General features: G+C 37.0%; 1 protein-coding gene across 3 annotated transcripts in view; it reads left to right on the forward strand.

Annotated features, from left to right (window-relative positions):
* ARHGAP24 (Rho GTPase activating protein 24) overlaps nt 1-20,811 on the forward strand; it is a 702,316-nt gene that overhangs the window by 209,364 nt on the left and 472,141 nt on the right. The gene's annotated exons all lie outside the window — the stretch shown is intronic.

The following is a 20,811-nucleotide window of genomic DNA, read 5'->3' on the forward strand; positions in this document are numbered from 1 at the left end:
ATTTACGGTGGTAAGTGCTATGTAAAAAAAAATAAAGCAAAGTAAGAGGGCAGACAAATACAGTATCTTAAAGCAATTATTTTGACCTTCTCATGACTCTTAAATCAGTATACCGGAAGTGCCAAAAAATGTATACACATTTTAAGAGATGTTATCTATGCTCAATCGGTAGTTCGCCGTAATCAGAAGTGTCCGGATGCTGATGGTAACCACTTTGAGCACCTCTTGTCATTGCAGAAGTCAAACGTGACTTGTATTCCTCTTTTGTTATTGGTCTATATTGAGTATTACAATTAATACAGTTTTTTTTTTCCTTTCTTAAAATGTGTATACATTTTTTGGCATCCTTCGTATATGTCAAACTTGACAGTATCAATTTAAAAAGTTTTTTATGCAGTTGCAATCAGTGAAGGCATTAGACCCTGACAAGATATAACATTCTAGAACCCCCAAACTTTCAAACTTGCCTCACACTGACATTTAAGGAGGGTTATAGGGATCATGTAATCACATCCTCTAAGAGACTATTTTCTAAGTCCAAGTGAGACAGGGACCAAAAATGTGTTAGAGTATAGGTAGAGTTTTTAAATCCAATTTCCTTCTATCTTTTAAAAATGAAAATGCCTTTGCATACGACAACATGGGCACAACTCAAAGGAGACTTGTTTGTATAGATGTAGGAGGGATGAGGTTAAAGAGGCCTCAGGTCAAGGAGAGAGAATGGCAGTCACTAAGCTTGGAAAACTGGTAGAGAAAGAAAGGGTACTTTCATCTGTCCTGTGCAGCTAAGTCCAGCCACCTCAGGATGCTCTGCAGCACCTTACATTAGTCTTTGAAATCACCCATCGATGGAGATGTAAATGTGCCGCTCAGCTGAGAGCAGATGAAATGTCCATACGGCCTAAGACAAATCAACGGATAACTCACAAACCGATTCTGAGACGATTTCTACCACCGTGTCTCTGATAGAACAGGAGCTAGAGCAAGAAAAATGCTTTGAGTTGCAGTTTTCTTTGTGCTTTTATTGTCTATGCTTATGCATTATTGAAATGAAATTATTCTGCCGTGAATCAGTCACAGGGAATGCTTGTGTAATAATTAATATTTACTTTCTGTCACAGTGCATAGACCCAGCATTGTAAGGCCAGGCCTGCTCATTTTAAAAAATGGGAGATGCCATTCTCAACGGTCATCATTTGGCAACAGCAAAGAAAAATGAAGTTTAATTTTAACTGTAGGGCATCGTGAAAAAGAGAGAGGGAGATGTAAATGTAGACAGACTTGTACATATTTAAGTCAGATTTTTCTGACATCTTAAAGGAGAATTTTACAAATAAATCAATTTGATTCTCCAATAAAATAATTTGTTTGAAAGGAATACTAGAACCCATTGAAATCTTTTTTAATTTTTTTAACAAGTGGTACTACTTTAGCTCACGGAGAGGCATGATAATGTGGTGGTTACCAGGATAGATTGGTGCTAGCTTGCAGGGTTAAAAACCTCACTCCACTTCTTACCTACAGTGGGACCATAGACAAGTTTCTTAACCTCTATGTGCTTAATTTCTTCCATCTGCAAAACAGAGATAATAATTGTACTTACCTAATAGGATTGCTGTAAAATTAAAAGAATTAATAGGCAAAATGTACCTAGAAAACTGTTAAATAAATAAGTTACTACCATGACACCTAATCATTATTAGCTTTATCACTCATGTTGTACAGCATAAGAGTGACTATCCTCCTAAAATCCCAGGACTCAACAGCAGAAAGAAAATAAATTCAGAGACAAACAGAAAGAAAGTTTGGATAGCAATACCACTAATGAATAAAGAGAATGTAGAGAGGGAATTCCCTAAATCTTTGAGTTTTATTCAATGTGAGGGTTAATCACAAATGGGCCAAAAGACCGATTAGAAGAGGTGATGTTAGATGGCTCCATGGGAGAGACAAGCACATTTACTTGTTCCCATCTTTCTTTTTTCTTAAGACACAAGTAAATGACAACTGTATTTTATCTACTAAATTAAGTATGTGAAAAAAATGTTTTCTTGTATTTGGCTTCAAATTGACTTCTCCAATACCCTCAACCTTTATAATTTAGCAGGATCCCAAGGCCTATCAATGAACATTATTACTTTGGAGAGCTCCATTTTCTATTCCATGTTTCTTTTTATAAATGTGGCTATACAGTCTCTATAAAGCTACACCTAAATTCAGATTCAGAGAAAACGGGCTTAAAAGTAGAACGAGCACCTACTGTCACTAAGTTCCTTGTGGATAGTTTACAGAATGCACTTAATTTCTACAACTGCATTTTGAGATGCCTGCTATCATTCTTGGAATGTTGGAAATTAAGTAGCTTGCCCATGATCACCCAAATAGAAGATAATGCCTGATCTTTTGATTGAACATGTTTGTTGATTGTAAATACAGAGACTTCAATTCAAAAGCAGTTATTCAAAGATTTTTAGAATCCGAAACTCTCACTTCATTACTTAATAACTATTTTCCAAATCATTTAGTCTTTCTGACCTTTACTTTCTACTGTACTAAATGAGGCAAAGGCCAGCTGCCTACATCAAAGAATTGTTATGAGGATTAAATGAGATGATGAGTAGAAAATGCTTCAGAATCAGACAGCTCTGATTTCAAATCCCTACTTTACCACGTAAGGAACTTGGCCAAGTTATCTCAACTCTCTGCACCTAAGTGTTCTGATCTGCAAAATTAGGTGAATGGTGCCTACATATTAGGCTGTGATTTTTAAGGTGTAATAAGTGCACAATGAATCTAACCCAAACACTAGAACACAATAAACACTTCATAGATGGTTGTGGTTAATGTAATTTTTATAATTAAAAAAATATACATGTATGTCTCTCTAGGGGCCCAATCTACTCATAACTTTGCATAATTATTAAAAATGTAGATTTGAAAATGTGGGAACTGTTCTGAACCCATGGCAGAAATGAAAGTCTAAAATTCTCCCTATATTTTGTATGTAAATTGTCTTAATAGAAGACAGTTTTCAAAGGGTATAAACACTAAAATACATATTTTACATACAATTCCCACTTCATTTGCACCCTACAAATGAAAAGGTTGTGAACTAGTGCCTTGATGAGTTACCATATTTGATAAAGGCTAGTTGTGCTTCTTTTTGTCAAGTGAAAACAGAAAATGTAAACAGAAATACAGATCCAGCTGGTAGTTGACTGGCAATAGTTTCTCAAATCCATTCTCTCTGTTTTCCTTATTAGCAGAGTTTTTGCTGGGTATACAACTACCCAGCTAGAACCTACATTCCCCATCCTCCCCTGTAGCTTGGCATGGCCATGCGATGAAGTGTCTGCCAATAGAAGATGAACAGAAGTGAGTGTGCCCCTATCAGATCTTGTCCTTGAAACACTGTATCTGTACTCAAACTGGCTCCTTCCCCTTTCCCTCTGAAGCACAGTGACCGCCACCCCATAGTTGGAAACTCTGTGTTAGTGATAGAGAGTTTCTTCTCCACTGTAGGTTCTTGAAGAGTCTTCTGGAGTGAAGCTGCCCCATATTCTTGGACCAAATGGACTGTTCCATGGAAGACTTAAATATCTCTCTTATTTTAGCCATGGCATTGGGGTTTCTTTGTTATAGGAACTCAAACCTTGCCCTTAAATAATACGCAATTAAAGTTAGAACATGGGTGGCCAGCTTGGCCAGCTGTTCCCTTTCTTGGAGAGGCATGACTCTTATCAAAGAGAAACTTACAAAGCAGAAGCAATTACAATGGAATAAAGCATTAAGGTTAAGTTTTACGATTATCAAAGAGGAAGACTTTTATTGAATTATTTGACAACGTAAAATTTCTTCCCATAACATGAAGGACTAAAATAATAAATGGTGATTCCAAAGCACACAGACTTTCCGTTACTGAAAATGTTACGTTTATCTTATATCATATGGTCCAAAGTGGGAATTAACAGCATTATTTTGATAAATTTGGCCTCATGTTGGCTTGGGAGAATAAACAGGCTGTGACTAATAGGCAAATAATTTAAGGAGTTACTTTCTTAAAAGTTTTACAGACTTGAATGCTCTCTTTCAAAAAGGTTATGGCTATTTCAGTCCCTGGATAAAAAGCGTTTGCTCAAAAAATGTTTTGAGAAAAAGTGAATGAAGAATGCAGAAGTGTTATCGATGCAATAGACGGTTGTGAAATATTCAGTGAACTTCAGTGAAAAGAGAAAATCATACTTTCTGTGCTAAAAAAAATGAAAAATACTTTCTTTTTTGCCACTCTTTCCCAAAATGTTTTAAGGAGTCTATTCACAGTTTGCAAGACTAGTTGAGAATAGTTGAGAGTAACTTCTGGAGAAAGAACATAATGAAAAAAAAAAACACAAATACATAGTCTATTAATATAAATTCATTATCCCAAGTAAGGATTTAAATCATGAGGTCTAGCAGTCTAATGAACAACCAACATTTTGGTTCTTGTCTAAATCAGTTGTGTGTTTTTTAATGGTAATGGAACACACCAAAATAGTGATATCCATATCCTTCAGAGAAAACAAATATGAAATATCAAGTTCTGTCTTAAGTGTAATTTTTTAAAACCAAATTTCCCCAGTTTTCCTCTGTATCACATAGGCAGCACCTTTGAAGTAAACAAATGTCTAAATTGATCAATTCCTTGGAAAGCAAATCGCAGTATGACCCAACCCAGTCAGCTGTATCACGGCCTCAGGATATGCTAGGAATTTGGAGTTCTCTGAAGGTAGAAGGCAGAAAATATATGAGCCTTCCAGAGGGCTGCCTTCCCTCTTTCAGTCTCCAGCTGTTCAAATGAAGAGCTCAAGCATCATAAATCAAAGAAAGGGCTTCTGGACATCTGGACAGCAGTGGTTTTCAATGCTCAATGAACACCATGTATATATTTTAGGGGTGATTTTTTATGGTGAGAAACTTGAATTAGAACAGTTTTTCAATATGATGGTTTCCTTTACAATTCTGAGGGCTATACGGCAGTCACAGGTTTTACCAGATTGCCAAGGAGTCCATGGCACAGCAGCATTTAAGAAACCTGATCTAGAGTATTGAGGACCAGCAGATACTGGTAGAGGCTCAGCACTCTATTCAGCCCGGCTCCAGGCAAGAGCTGGATTCCACTTCTAGCAGGGAACCAGCCCTGTCGGAATTCTGCAGGATTTGAGTGTTCAGTTTAGGACCCTAGAATTCAATTTTAACACCCTTCCATTCCCTCTCTCCCTTATTTTACATACTGATTTCTCACCAATGACTTCTAAGTGATTGGGACAGTGTCTCTATAAACTAAGTTCAATGTAAATATAAACCCAAGAAAATATTATTTTATAGGAAAAAGGTCAAATGTCTAGTGATCCTACCAGTGACATAATTCTTTGTCAATTACTAGACGTTCTTCCCTATTGTCCTGTTTCTTTATGAGAATTTAATGCTATCTGCATAGGTTGTGTTGACATATTTTAGGCTAAATAAATTCAACTACTGTGTTTTATAAACACTTGGAGAACAGCCAAGCTTTGTTTGTACTTTGCTGAGCAGTTTCTGTCATTTATAAATCCTTTTATGTTTGAAAATGTTTGAAAATTTCATTTATACATCCCTAGATGGTTTACCCGTCCAAAACTGTTTTTTGAAAATCCAGTCAAAACCAAATCTATTTTGATTTTTTTCATATCTTTTGCCTTCCAGGAGAATGCAAATAGTCCTACCTCACATTCTTTAAATTCCAGTTAAAATTAAGAACTCCCAGTGAAGTGGAGTCACTGAAAGGAAGTCAGATGGAGCTGAGGAAACCTGGATTCAGATATAGCTCTAGGGCACACCAGCTGGAGAGATTTGGCCATATCACTTAATCTAGTGTTTCTCAACTTGGTGACACATTAGAATCATCCCAAAACTTTATGAAATACGATCACTGAAGTCCTCTCCATGCCCCAGGCTTAAGTTTAAGTAGTTGGGTGTAGAGTCTAGCCCTCCAGAAGTCTCCAAAGCCCCCTTAGTGATTCTAATGGGAAATCAGAGTAGATCAGTTATTTGGGTTTCAATAACTCCATCTGATTAATAAGAAAAGTACCCAGATTTTCTGTGTCCTGGGTGCATTATGAAGATCAATGGAAATAGTGGATTTTATCATTTCAAACTTAAAACACTATAAAATTAATGATGATGAGGCAACATGACAAAAGACTTCTATATCCCTTCTATATCCCTTGGTAAGCATTGCCTGTGTTTCAGTTTCAGTGTATAAAATGAGTAAAGCTATTTCAAAATGTCTAAATAGCAAAGGTTTATTGTTGTCATGATTGTTTTGTTTTTTTCACTTATTTGTCAAATAAATCCTGGCTTATATATTATTTCTCATAGGATAAATGATGAAAATAATTTTATCATATCGCTAACATAAAAAAATGATTATTTTATTATTTATCTAGACGTTTAAAAGTCAGAAACTGCTTTAACCCTATTAGGAGGTTGACATTTGGGTCACCATGTAAATATTTTTATAATGAAGGTCTTGGATTTGTTAAGCAATTTAATAATCTCACTCAAGACCTAGGCATTAGTTTTGTTTATTTGTTTTTGTTGATTTTACAGCAAGAAGAACATTCCTCGTAGATTACTGGCTCCATAGAACCATGTGAGATGGTGGCTCGGATCAAGTTACCCAGCAGTAGAGCCTAAGATAAGGATTTGGATGCATGTGATTTACTGAGGGAGGGTTCACAGGAGGAAGGAAGTGAGTGATGCTGGCTTGGACAGGACAAGAAGCTAAGAAGCTAGCTCTGATGTGTCCTCAGAACTCCAGACTCAGTCTAATCCCACAGAGAATGAAGAACCATTAATAGCACCACTGAGTTGGCCCCACCTGAGGCAAAAGGGACAGCCTTTTTACCCTAAGGACAGTCAGATTTTGGATTCTGACTGTCAATTGGATTCTGACAAGACAATTCTCTGGAGAAGAGGGCAGCTGTGTGCCATAGCAGTCAGACTCACGCCGCAGCTGGAGTGTGTACACTGCTGGTAAAAGAGGCCTAGGAAGATACCCACAGCATTTAATTCAGCATTTAATTCCCTGCCCCAAATATTATTCTACCCATTTACCATTTCATGTTCATACTTTCATTCCTTCGTATTTGAGAGTCTTTGGTAAAATGAGCACATCCTGTGAATGGATAACACCTTAGTTTGACACCTTAGCTATATGGGAGAAGAGACATATTTACTGAGCACTGGCTAGATTTTAGTCATTGTGATGTGCCATCATCATTCACAGATATCTTCTTATGTTACTCAAGAGATACTTTAGCTACAAACAGTGATATGAGAGCAAAATATATCTAAGAAGGATATTTGAAGAAGGGGAGTGTTTTCAAAGGAGATAAGATTAAACTCTTGAGGACATATACCGAATGTTTATCCATACCATGCAACATAAAAGTTATTCAGGAAATCTATGCTAACCCATGAATAAATAAATGACACCGGGAAATAGAATGATGACAGAGAAGAGCTATTTACAGAATTTGGCCCATTCACAATTTTCCCCAGAATTAGGGAAAAAGAAGGAACCCAAAGGGTACAGATTTGATTTAGACTTAACAAGACACAGAAACCCATTTTTTAAAAAAAAGACAGTAGTGCAGTGCAAGAGCAGTACTTCTCTTGCATGATAACTTTATTTTTAAAATTGAGATTCTAGTGTTATTCCAAGGTAGTTATCCTGAAAGATGATTGATTTAATGCAATACCCTTCAGATTACCAGTTGTGTCAATATTCTGTAGATTCCTCCTCTTTGAACCAAAGTTAGAGTTTTGTTGATTTGATAATCATAGTGGAAAACATTTGTTCATTTCCTTCTAGGCAGAATGCCCATCAGATTTTCATCAGCCTTGCAAACACATTCTTCTGGCATGGAACATGATTTCATTAAATTGTGCTAGAACTTTCTTCCGGGGTTACACAAAACAAACTGCAGGTGTGAGTTGGTTTTTCTTTTTTCACTTCCCTATACTCTTTACTGTCATCCTTATATACTCCAGTGTCTGCTGTTTAATCAAAGGAGGCTTCAGAAAACCCACGTTTTTCCTGTCATCAAGAAGTCCTTTTACCAATAAAAAATGATTCATCTCCCTCTTTGGACAACTAATATTTGTTCATTTTTCATTCTTAAACTTCAGTATCAGAAAATCACAAATTTGCATAAGTAAACACCTACTTACTTCACTTCCTCCTCCTGCCATCTTGCAGGTGTCTGAAAACCATGATCTTCTCCTGTGGGCCTACTCAGCCGTTGACGTTTGTGCTATTTTTCATTCAAAATGATAAGACATAAACAAATGTTTTATTAAAAATTAGTAACATGCTAAACACATTTTGAGTTCAGAAATACAGATATAAATATGCTGACATCCATCTAGGAATAAAGCACTATAAGTCACAGTTCCTTGCAGTTTCTCTTTTATGAGTAATAGATTTATACCTACTGTATACAGCTTTTGCCTTTACATATTCACCTTGGTGCTCTCCTGCAGATACTGAAACTGCTTGGATAGTAAAGGTCTCTGGTCATGGAACAGAATGAAGCTATTTGGTGTTAAATACATGGTTTGCCTCAGTCTAGTACTCTCACCTCCTGGTTCTCTACCTTTTCCCTTCCTACCCATGTGAGCACAGTAGTCCCCCTTATCCAAGGTTTCCCATTCTGCAGTTTCAGTTATCCATGGTCAACTTCAAGCTGAAATCATTAAATGGAAAGTTCCAGAAAAAGCCAATCATAAGTTTTAAATTGCTTGCCATTTTGAGTAGTGTGATGAAATCCCACACCATCGTCCACGGTTGTGAATCACCCCTTTGTCCAGCTTATCCACACTGTATATTCTACCAGCTCTTAGTTACTTCGTAGCCCTCTCAGTTATCAGATTTACTGTCGTGGGTATCACAATGCTTGTGTTCAAATAACCCTTATTTTACTTAATAAAGGCCCCAATGTGCAAGAGTAGTGATGCTGGCAAATTGGATATGCCAAAGAAAAGTTATAAAGCACTTCCTTTAAGTGAAAAGTACAGTACAACGAGATATTTAGAGAGAGAGAGAGAGAGGAAACATAACTTTTATTACAGTATATCATTATAATTGTTGTATCTTATTAGTTATTGTTAATTTCTTACTGTACCTAATTTATAAATTAAACTTTATCATACATATGTATTATAGGAAAAAACACAGTGTAGGGTTCCTGTGGTTTCAGGCATCCCCTGGTAGTCTTGGCACATACCCCCCATGGATAAAGGGGGACTACTGTAATGACTTTAACATGCCAAACACTATTCCACAGGTGGGATATCCAGGTGAAGCAGGTCCTGGCAGAGCAGCTATAACTTGGTACATAGTTTAAGTCCATCCCTTTCTCATGAAAGAAGCATATCACAATGGACTAGAGGATTGGAAATCTTAACAAGGAAGATACTCTTAATGCCACTGTATTACTTACTATTCATGATTCATTTGAAAATGGTGCTCCCTTAACTATTGTAAGTACCACATGACCTGTGACATGTACTTCAATGCATCACAGAACTGCAGATTTTCAAACCAATAGTTCAACAGACCACTCACAAGAAGTGATTCCTACACCCAGCCACAAGAAGTAGTGTGATATCAGCAGGGATATGAGTTGAGACGGGTTAGAAGATCTGATTTTACCTGTGTGCCCTTGGATACATCTTTCCAAGTTTTACTTCAATGTCCTAAAACTGGATTATATGATTTCTAAAGCCTCTGAACAGCAAGTTAGAACCACAGCCTTAAGTCTCTAATAATCAACTAACTAGTCCTAGAGATCAGCTAATAAAACCCTCTTGTAGGTTCAGAGAAGTGAAATGAGAAAATGCACACAGTGTTTCTGATGAGAACGGCTTGGTGAACACAGGCTCGGTGACAGGCACTGGTGTCAGGGGTTATCTCTAAGCCTTTCAAAAATTAAGAGTCTGCACTAATCTCCTTGTATGATGAGGAAACAGATTTCAAAAGGTAAATGACTTGACCAAGGTACCCCACTGAGTTATACAGAGAACCCTCCTGTTAAAGACACACTTTTCAAGTACCCCACAGGTTTTGGTACATCTAAAACTAGGACACAGCCTCCTCCTCTTTTGAGCTTTTACAATTTGATGAGTATCCCAAATGTCCAACAGCAGGCTACTGTAAATACATCATAGAATGTAATACCAGTAGTAAAAATGATGTGAAATATTCAAATGTATTGTTGAGTGAAAGACAGATAATATAAAGTGTTGATAACAACAAATAATGTGTATTTTTAGATACATAAATATATCCAAGTGTTCACAATGGTTGAGTTTGGGAGGTAGGAATTGGGGTGAATTACATTTTCTTTTTTCCTGTGGCAGTTTCTAAATTTTCCACAATGAACACCTGTGACCTTGTTGCTTGACCACATGGAGCTTGTCTGTAATAGAGTTGTGAGGATTACATGACAAAATCTTAGAAAATGCTCAGCCTAATGCCTGGCTAATTGTATGCGCTAAATAAATGGCAGTCACTGAGAAAACAAAAACCTTATTTTGAAACGAGTTCTATTTTCTCTTTAATTGCACCTAATATATATTTATTTTAGAAGTCAATTAAATTAAAATTAATGTTTAAATTCTTTGAGAGATTACCATCATTCTGGAAGATAATTGTGGTGACAGGGAGGTAAAGCCCAACCAAAGCTGGACTACAGCTAATTTGTACGGAGGCCAACATTTCTAGTAGTAATGTACTTGGTGCTAAATAATTAATGCATAAAAGCCACTGAAATGCAAGTGCAGCAGAAGCTCCAGCTGGAGACTAAACCGTGGTGTTTACCCTGCGATGTAGGTTATGTCTCAACATTCAGAAGACTGGTAAAGACTGTTTCTCATGCATCGGTTTTCCTGAGGGACTAAGGATTCTACAGGCAAAAACCTAAGGGAACACAGTACAGACATTCCAGTTTAAATAAAATACAATGGGCAGGTTGGCAGGAGAAGGTGCATTTTGACTGTGTTTGTTATATTTTGGCCAAGCAAGTGGAGTGTCCAACTGGTCACAATTCAAAAAGGGATGGTGCAGAGCTGGTTCTAGAGGAGGCAGGGCGTCATACGGAAATTTAAAAGAATCTAAGGACTCTGCCTGGAGCAACAGCGTTTGTGGATCCATACGTCCATGGGCCTGCTAGCCCAATATATTTTAGAAAAGAAAATTTGCTTGCTTGTTAGGTAGATTCCAAAACCAGCTGATGGGGCCTCCAGGATCCAGGGGCTATTGTTAGAATCCCAGAAAAAGCTAAACGAGCATCCACTTTCCCTCAGTAATCTACCTTAAAAAAAAAATGCTGAACAAAATCTGCGCAGGTTTTCATTTTTCCTAGTGTCTTTTCAGGATGAGTCCTGATAGATAGTTGAATGACTGCCCTTTGGACAGTGAATGCAGATAGCTGAGCAAAGGGCCTGGAAATTTGGAAATTCAGATTGGATGACATTCTTATAACTTAATTATCTTGAGTTCTCTAACATTCTTTTATCTGTCAGCTTTACCATATTAAAATTTTATCATTCTTGAATTGTTTATTCCTGCAGTCACAATCACTCCAGGTTGCAATTTTTTCCCCTCTTAAATCTATTGCTATATCACTAGATGATTGTTTATATTTCATCATCTGTTATGATAAAAACTGGCATAACCTTGAGCTTGAATATTTACTATCATTGGATTAGTGTTTGTTAAGATGACACACCCATTCCATTGAGTGAAATCTGAGGCAGCAGCAGGCTGGGAGCTTGCCCATTCAGCAAGGGCAAATATAAATGACTAGGGTACACTCACAGCCAGTTATCAGGATTTTTCTGGTCTTAGTAGGAACAGACTTTTGCCATACATATCACAGGGGTGTGTCATCCTGCTTTTATAAGCAAATTACACACCTCCAGGTGTGATGATCTTGTGATGGTGATACACTGCTCAGTATCCCTTACAGGAGAGATCCCAGCCTTCCTCAACCACACGTTCCTGGAAGGACCCAGTGCCTCACACAGCTGTACTTCGTCTCATTTCTGTTCCTAAAGAGAGGAGATGGGTTAATAGCTGTATAGGCAGAAAATTGTTTTCAGAAGGAGTTGGGAACAGAGCTGTAAAACCATAATGTCTTCCAGACCAAATCAGACCAACTTTCAGCAATCATAACAGACACTCAGTATTAGTCAGACAGAGAGGGCTTTTCTCCTTTTTTCCAATTATCCTTTAGAAGCTGACTTCTTTTAATAATATTTCTTCATGGTTGGCTTTTCAAGCAAGAGACTCATCTTGATATTTTTTAAAGTGAGCTCTCTCTATCAATTGTCTTGACTCAAATTTTCCTATATCTGCCCTTCTATCCTATCTATGATTATTTTTAGATGCTCAGATCTCATTTTCTTCTCATGCCTCATTTGTATTCATATCCGCCTAACCAAAATATCTTTGTTATTGCTTGATATGTACATCCACTCTCCAATGGTACACTGGGTTTTTGGGTCCCCTCAATTGTGTAACTTTCCTTTTACCTTCTTGCGTGTCTACAGAACCTGATCATTTCAATCTGTTTAGAAATTCCTGGCTTTGTTTCAGTTTTCCCTGTCAAATAAAGTTCCCTTTATTATAGAAGTTACAACTTTTCTCTGACTTTTAAGAGAAAATATGCGCTCCTCATTTAGATCCAACCTACGTCATTCATATTTGTACAGTTATCCTTATTTCACTGAGTTATTCTCAATTTGCTCACCTTGTTTTTAAGTTCTCTGTTGGCATTTTTCTTGGGCAATTTTTCCCTCACTGTTTTACAGTTTTAAGCTCTAGCCTTCTATATGAGGGTAAACCCTCTTTCTGAAGAAGAATCTTCAGTAATATTTAAGGATCATAGTAACACACAAGAGCAGTTGCTTCTGCCACCAGAACTTTGTTATCCCTAAGAATTACATAATGAACTATGCCCAACATTATTTATCGGATGAATACAGCCAGTCCTTCTCCCTCCCCCTGGGAAAAAAGAACCAATGGGATCCCAAGGAATAAATTAACACGACTATACCACAGAATCCCCAGACACACATCTTCATCTCTCTTAAATTGGCTTTTGTTTTCCCCTCTTTTAATTATTTTTTTAGGCTTATATAAAAGCTGTCTTTTAGTTATATTTTCCCTTTCCCTGATAATGTTATATATATTTTTGAGCTGTTTTTAGGCTGCTTACATATATTTTGTGGCAGATAATGAACTATTTGCCTGAAAATTTCAGTTGCAACAATTAATCAGAATTCTTCCTGCAACACTAGAGTAGAGTAGATGAGTTTTTGTTCTAGGCTGTGTCTGATGTGTTCTACTCAAAGTTGCAGTGCATGAAGACGTAACTTGACAATGACATTGACTATCAAAAATAAAAATCATGCCAATGAAAAGTTTTAGAATTAAAAGGAAACTTAATGTTCTAATTCCATAGATTTAGGATTTTATTCAGTATTTATATGCTTAACATCATTAGATCATTTTCCAAATACTTGGGGCTTATTTTTCCCCCACCCCTGTCCATTTTATTCATTATGAAGAAAGCCTTCTGACTTCTTAAAGGAAAGTACTGGATTAATTAATTAACTAATTAATTTTGGATGTGTATGTTCGTAACATTACAGACATAAATTATTACCTGGTGCAGTAGTGCTATTTAGTATAAGTTTTATTTGTTTAGTCACAACAGTCAAATAAGGCCTGGAGCTGTTGTTTCTTTTGCTTTTTATCTTCCTCAAATAGTTTTTCTCAAACTTTCTCAAGTCCGCTTATCTTTTTTTCCTTCCCTTTTGATCACGCCTTTTAGCTTGCCACTTCTAATCTCCTGTAAGTTGGGAAATATTCAGGTAAATGTTATATGTGAAATCATATTTACTAAGGCACTCAGTGAGTGATCAAGAACATAATACAGGCTTACATGCTGAAGTAGCCTTTTCAGTTTGTTTTTGAAATCTGGGTGACAACCTTGAGTTCTCTAAGGCACTGTAGAATAGGGTATTTCTCTAACCTAAACCTACTAAGAGGGCATTAGCGTTGACCTATAATACTTGAATGAAGTCTGATATCCATGCATTTGAATGAATGTGCAAAATACTACTGACCTGAGAGGAAACTGAAATTTCACTCTTTCACACGTATTTTAATTTATAATTTTGGATTGTGTCCTATGTTCTACAATTTTTCTTAGGCCAATAAACTGTTCCATTTTGAAAGGAATGAGCAGTGCACATTCATTTTAGAGCCATAGAGTGAAATGCGTTCAGAAATCCTATGCCCCTGAGCTAGGAAATGAAAGAAGTACTTTGTCAGGGATACTGGCTTCCCAGGTCTTTCCTTTGCCAAGGAGATAAATGGAAATATTAGAGAATAGCTGATAAAATAGAAGCACCAATGGATAGATCTTTCTTTGTGAGTAATGGAGCACTATTCTTTCTAAACGTCAGTGTTCTCCAAACAGCAGATGCTTTCAATGATCTTTCTCACATACTGGCTTCTCACTTTAGAAGGAAACATTATATATGTATATGTATGTATGTATGTATGTATGTATGTATATGTATATATATACATATATACACACATTTCCAGACAGTGATGGTTAAGCAAAGTCAAAAGGAGAAAGAGGTGAATTGCACTAGATCCCTGCGTGACTACTAGTAGCAGAAATTCCAAAAGTTCAAAATAGCAATAGGAGAGTCTCACTATTTCTTCTTATTAACAGGGGTGAGTGGGAACAAACACAGTAAATCAATTTCAAAGTCAGAGCATCCTGGTTCTGTGAATTCCAGCCATCACAGAGAATGGATTCTGGGAAACATTTGTCTTTCCTCTAATCTCTATGTATCAGTGTGTACATATATTCCACGTTTCTGCTTACCCAGATGTAAAACTGTTCATTTCAAAATAGAATGTCAACATTTTTATGTTAGTTTTTCTAAAAGGGAATCATTTTTTAATATTCTTTCTTATATGGCAACTTTTATATTGTTAGCTGACACTGAATGTTAGGAAGTTCAGTATTTACCTCAAATTTCTTATTTTATTAACTTCATGTAGTATTTTTGTCTGTTTGACATTTAACTTATTAGATCTTATAGATCTGATTTGGCATATTTTGTCATTAATATATTCAGAAACTTGGTTTTGTTTTGTTTTAATATGACCAATTGCAGTCTTTGATGCCCTGAATCGTCACACGCTCAACTGAAAACTTGCATTTAGATTCTGCTCTTCACAGCCTTACATGCTCATCAATATGATTCATACAGAAGAGAGTGAGTTCATGTGATATTTTCAACATGTATGACTTATAAATAATTATCTGCTGCTCGTTCATTTAAAATTATAAACCACAATCCTTCACCATCTTACTTTGTGCACTATTTTCTTCTATTCCCAGAGATTTTGTTTTAGAATGAGAATGAACTTATTGAAGTTTTTAAATGTTTTAGTAAATGCTCTGCAGTTTTATTTCTTATCTGTCAACATTCCTTGTTCAGAGTAATGAAAATGGGATGAGAAGGAGAGATAGTAGAGTATGCTTCTGAAAATAAAGGAAAAAAATTGTTGAACAGAAAATTGACATGTAAAAAGAAGTAATAGACAAAATAAAACAAATACGATTTGAATTATACTAAGAGATGGAACTAAAGTTTTACATTTTTCATGATAATTAAAAATTTTATTAAAAAATTTTAAAGGCATGCTTTGTATTTTAAGTAATGAACTTTAAAGCAGTCAGGCTGTTTGTATCCCTAGTTATGGAATAAACTAATGGAATTTCAGAGCTATCATTTTAGGAAAAAATGATCTTAGGACTTCCAAGTGATTGTGCTGCTGTTTCTCACACAGAATCCAAAAGAATTGTATGCAATACATACTTTCCCCCCAGGATGGCCTCATTGAGAATAACGTCATTGTTAGGAGCAAGAGCAGAGAGACACAGTAGGAATAAACACAAGGGAAGTGGGGTTAGGATATGGACAAAAGTTCTTAGGGAACTGTCAAAACCTAACCTGGGCAAGACCCTGGGAATCTATGACCACCTTAGAAATAGGAAAATGTCTAGATTGTCATTTCAAAACATATTAATCACCAACAACTTTGTATGCATAGTTGAGATCTCACAAAATAATGACTTCATCCTGCCACATTGACATTGTTTACTCCCTATTGGCTTTTGGCTCTGTCCTTGCTTCTCATTGCTCAACTTGGTGCTCTGGCTTTGCCAAATTCCCAGCAATCTTACATGCTCCAGCGCGATGTCAAGTTGGCCCTGGCTCTCCTGTCTATGTCTGCGTTGTTGGTTCGCCCATCCCTGGCATCCCCACTGTTTAATTTTTTGGCTCAGGTCTCCTGAACTTTGAACTTTTTACTGTTCCAAATGGCTTCCTTCCCTAAGAGAAAATAGCTCTTTTAAGAGAAAATAAATGTCCAGCTCTGGACCTTCCTTCCTGGTTTCCTCCCTCCTAAAGGTCAACAGTTAAAATACTTAGAGACTTACTCCTGCCTGCATTTGTGTGCTTCCATTTTTTTGGGTCACATTCCCCTCAATGGGATGCGTTAACTTTTCAGGTCCTATCTATTTCATGGAGTGTCACAAAAATTATATACTGCTCTCTGCCATTTGCACGCTCTAGTACATTCATACGTTCCTCAATCAACCCACAAATTATTAAAGAGTCAGATTATGTACTCATAATTATGTGTACTCATAATTGTGGTAGACATTTGGGGGTAAATGTGTCAATGTTTTTGGCTTTAAGGAGCTTATTTTATTTAGCCTTGTTGAGATAAAAGTTAAGTTTGTGTGAATGGACTACAAAACACACACTGCTCCACTCCAGCACATGAGTAAAGTTCCCAGGAGGGGAAGCTCGACAGAGGGGACTACAATTCAGTCAGACTCTGACATTTTCTTAGCTGAAGTTATCTTCTTGGTCGTTGCTTCTGCTACTTTATTCTGTGTCTTGTCTGTACTTTCTTCAGGCCAAAAATACAACAAGAATCTTTTATCATATTTACTTTAGCACAGTAGGTATAGATTTTCATTCTCAAAAGTATTATTATTCATTAAATAAAAGTGTTATTAAATAGTAGGTAAAATAAAATGTTAAGAAATAACAAAAATCCTGACATCTTTCTGCATCAGTTGCCAATGGTGATGATATCTGTGATGGGAGGAGAGGGCAGAGACTTTTGCAGAATAAGCACATGTCAAGGTGTTACAAGTCATGAATAGCACACCATAATTCAGGGCCAGTTCTTTCCTTTGCTCTTGTGGGCTTCAGCAGCAAAGTAAAGTTTTCTGATTATAAGGTACTAGCAAAAGGAAAAACAAACATAATCCAAGCTCAAATCTTCCACGTCTGAGAGCAACATTCACCACAGAACCAGCCTTCTTTAGGTTAGAACATGTATACAGCCACCTTTACTAGTCTCTTTCTCTCTCGCTCCCTACCTGCTTTTTGGCCATGTACTCACTGGAGATCATCTTGTTTTCCAACATTCTGGAACCCATCAGTTGTAAACAATATTCTCCAATGAAGAACATACAACTGATAAAAATCAAGCCTTTTCTATGTCAAGCCTTTCTAGCGTGTCCCAGACACAAAGGGAAAGTCACTTCAAATTTCTCTTCAGAAACTCTCGCCTACTTCAAAATATGTATAGGCAGTGAGCATTAAATAGTACTTCATCACCTCCTGCATTAGGTTTCCAGCCCAGCCTCTTCAAAGTACTTTAAAAAAGGGAGAGTTGGATGGGTCTAGAATTAACCACAAAGATATGCAAATACAATGTTAATGTCTATTTATTGGAGTTTGTATATGCAGATAATGATCCTGGAATTTGTGACAGGTAACCTAGCCTTCATTGACAATTTTCTATTAGCGATTCACAAGCTCAGTAGCTACTAAACTAAACCATTCTCCCTTGTAGGCTGCATGCATGATTGTTATCTCCATCCTCACCTGAAAATATCTTTGCTGCCGTGGTTTCAATTCTCAAGGACTCAGTCTCCAGACCACAGTATCTAGGCTCACACTGAGAATTTCAGAGTGAAGTTAAAAGGACAGCTGTTCTTTTTAAAGAGCGTTTTCCCCGTGGCAGGGCCTGGAAATCTGTTTTCTTGCCTGCTTGCTCTTCACTCCTACAATGCCATATACTCGTTGGTGGTTGACCCTTTCTTGGCCCTTTGGCCACATGCTTCTAGCTACTCAGTCAACTTGTAAGGCTCTCCCGAGTGCTTATTGTTTGCATGGACTTTGAGGCTCTTGCCACCTTCTGCTCTTGGAGGTTTGACTATTTGAATTTGGACTCAGCTGCTGCCTACCTTTCTTGTTCTCATGGAGACTGCTTCCTGGTCTTGAAGTCCGAATCCTTGATCTCATGAATATAGAGAGCAAGTTGCTTTTCAGGTGATTAAAGGTCAGAATTATCTCTCTGTAATTATTGCTTCCTCTCCAAGACTATCTTTGTAAAATCTAGTCTCTCCCTGTGGTTGTAGCTGACTTGCTTCAGTTTTCTCTGTGGTGCTTCATCACATAAGTTTCAGTCTTTATATATATGTTTCCAAAATGTTGAAATGAGGTGTGCTTGATTTGGGTACGAGGAGACTGATTACTGTTCAGAACTCATTTCTGATTGAATCATTATTGGTAATGAGGACTAGTGCTTAAGGGATTTCTTTTAAAACTGGAAACAAAGTATAGTATGGTTGGTGTCCATGACAACCAAACCCCAATTGTGGAAAGGTAGTTATTGCCTGTTTCTAAATTAGGTTTGGGGAAGTTGGGAGAAAAGGTGAATTAAAGGAAAAAGCACTGGGTTTTCTACAGACTTAAGTTTTTACCCGAGAACTATTTGCTTACACTATAGGTAACTTCAGGCCTGTCACTTAACATCTCTGAATGTTAATTTCTTCCAGACTTCCTACTGTTGATTAAAGAATCAAGTGAGACAATATATACAAAGGGTCTAGCATAATTCTGAGACCAAAATAAGTTCTTAATAAATGTTACTAACCCATATTCTCTCTCATCAGACCCACCATTCTTTACACTGCTACTACTCTACATACACTTTGACCATGTCAATTTCTTTTTTAGACCCTTCAGTATCTTAGAACGAAATAAAAATTCTTAGAATGAAGACAAAATTCCTAAGCATGACCATAATGTCTGATTTTACACATTAAGGCACCTGAAACATAATGATATATACATTTGGGAAGACATTCCCTCCTAGCCACCACCCTCTTCAATTTTCCAGAAAAAACTTTCTTTACCTTTCAGTGCTGCCATTCACTTATTTACAAGCTTAGGGTTGAAAGAAGGTTGTCCATGTGGAAGGTAACATAAGGTAACATAAGAACTGAGCAAAATCTTGAGCAGATGGTAGGTTTTCTGCTGGATGGATAGAGAGTGATGGACTATCAAAGGGAGAGACTAGAAGCATAGTTTCTCTGGATGCCTGATATATGAATGTCTGACAATTAAGTTTGTGAACTTGTTGCAACAGTGTTGCTAACATTTTTTGATATCAGAAGGATTATTCACTATGAATTTGTACCAACTGGACCAACAGTTAATGAAGTTTACTATTGGGAAGTGCTGTGTGAAAAAGTTAGATGAAAACAACCTGAACTTTTCACCAACAATTCATGGGTCTTACATCGCGACAAGGCACCAGCTCAGACGGCACCGTCTGTGAGGGAGTTTTTAGCCAGTAAACAGATAACTGTATTGGAACACCTTCCTTACTCACCTGATCTGGCCCCCAATGACTTCTTTCTTTACCCGAAGATAAAGGAAATATTGGAATGAAGACATTCTGATGCCATTCAGGACATCAAGGGTAATATGACGACAGCTCTGATGGCCATTCTAGAAAGAGTTCCAAAATTGCTTTGAAGGGTGGACTAGCATCAGTACATACCTTCCCAAGGGGAGTACTTCAAAGTTGACCATAGTGATATTCAGCAATGAGGTATGTTGCACTTTTTCTAAGATGAGTTCATGAACTTAATTGTCTGACCTCATATGTTGTTCACTGGGGTGGAAACTGAACCATCTATGAACTCACTTCCCAGGGAAAACCTGAATAGGAGTAGTAGACATGCTTACTTAGGTACACGCTTGGAGATCTCAGGTCAATGACTTTCCCCAAGTATGTGTGTTGCTTGCTCTGCATCTCATTCCTTTGTCTCTCACACTGTCTCTCATCACATCTCTGTCATCTTCTCTCTTTCTCCACATTGGGGAATTCTTTCTAGACTATAGTTAAAAAGCTATCTCTAAATCACAATCCCTTGCCTGAGACCAAAGTGTCATCCCTTCCCTGAGGCCAATGAACTCATACCTTGGAGGCACAGATGAGAAGGGAATACTAGAAATAAAAATACATTGGTATTATTTCAAAGATCATACATAAATGTGATCCCAACACACAGAAATGTTCTGGAACCTATCCTCCATGTGAATAATAATTATGTAAAAAAAATGTGTTTATAATTTCAATAAAAGTTATTAGGAATGTATTACCTGCTGCTGTAAATGTGACACTAGGGTAGATGGCCCCCAGTATCCTATTCACATGACCACTAAGTAGCTGAACTGAGGACTCTTCCAGTTAGGAGCTGGGCAGATAAGGATCCAGAGCAACCTGGGGGCACTGAAAACCCTTCAAGGCAATTT

Source organism: Rhinolophus hipposideros (genome assembly GCF_964194185.1).
Source record: "Rhinolophus hipposideros genome assembly, chromosome: 1".
NCBI classification, from domain to species: Eukaryota; Metazoa; Chordata; class Mammalia; order Chiroptera; family Rhinolophidae; genus Rhinolophus; species Rhinolophus hipposideros.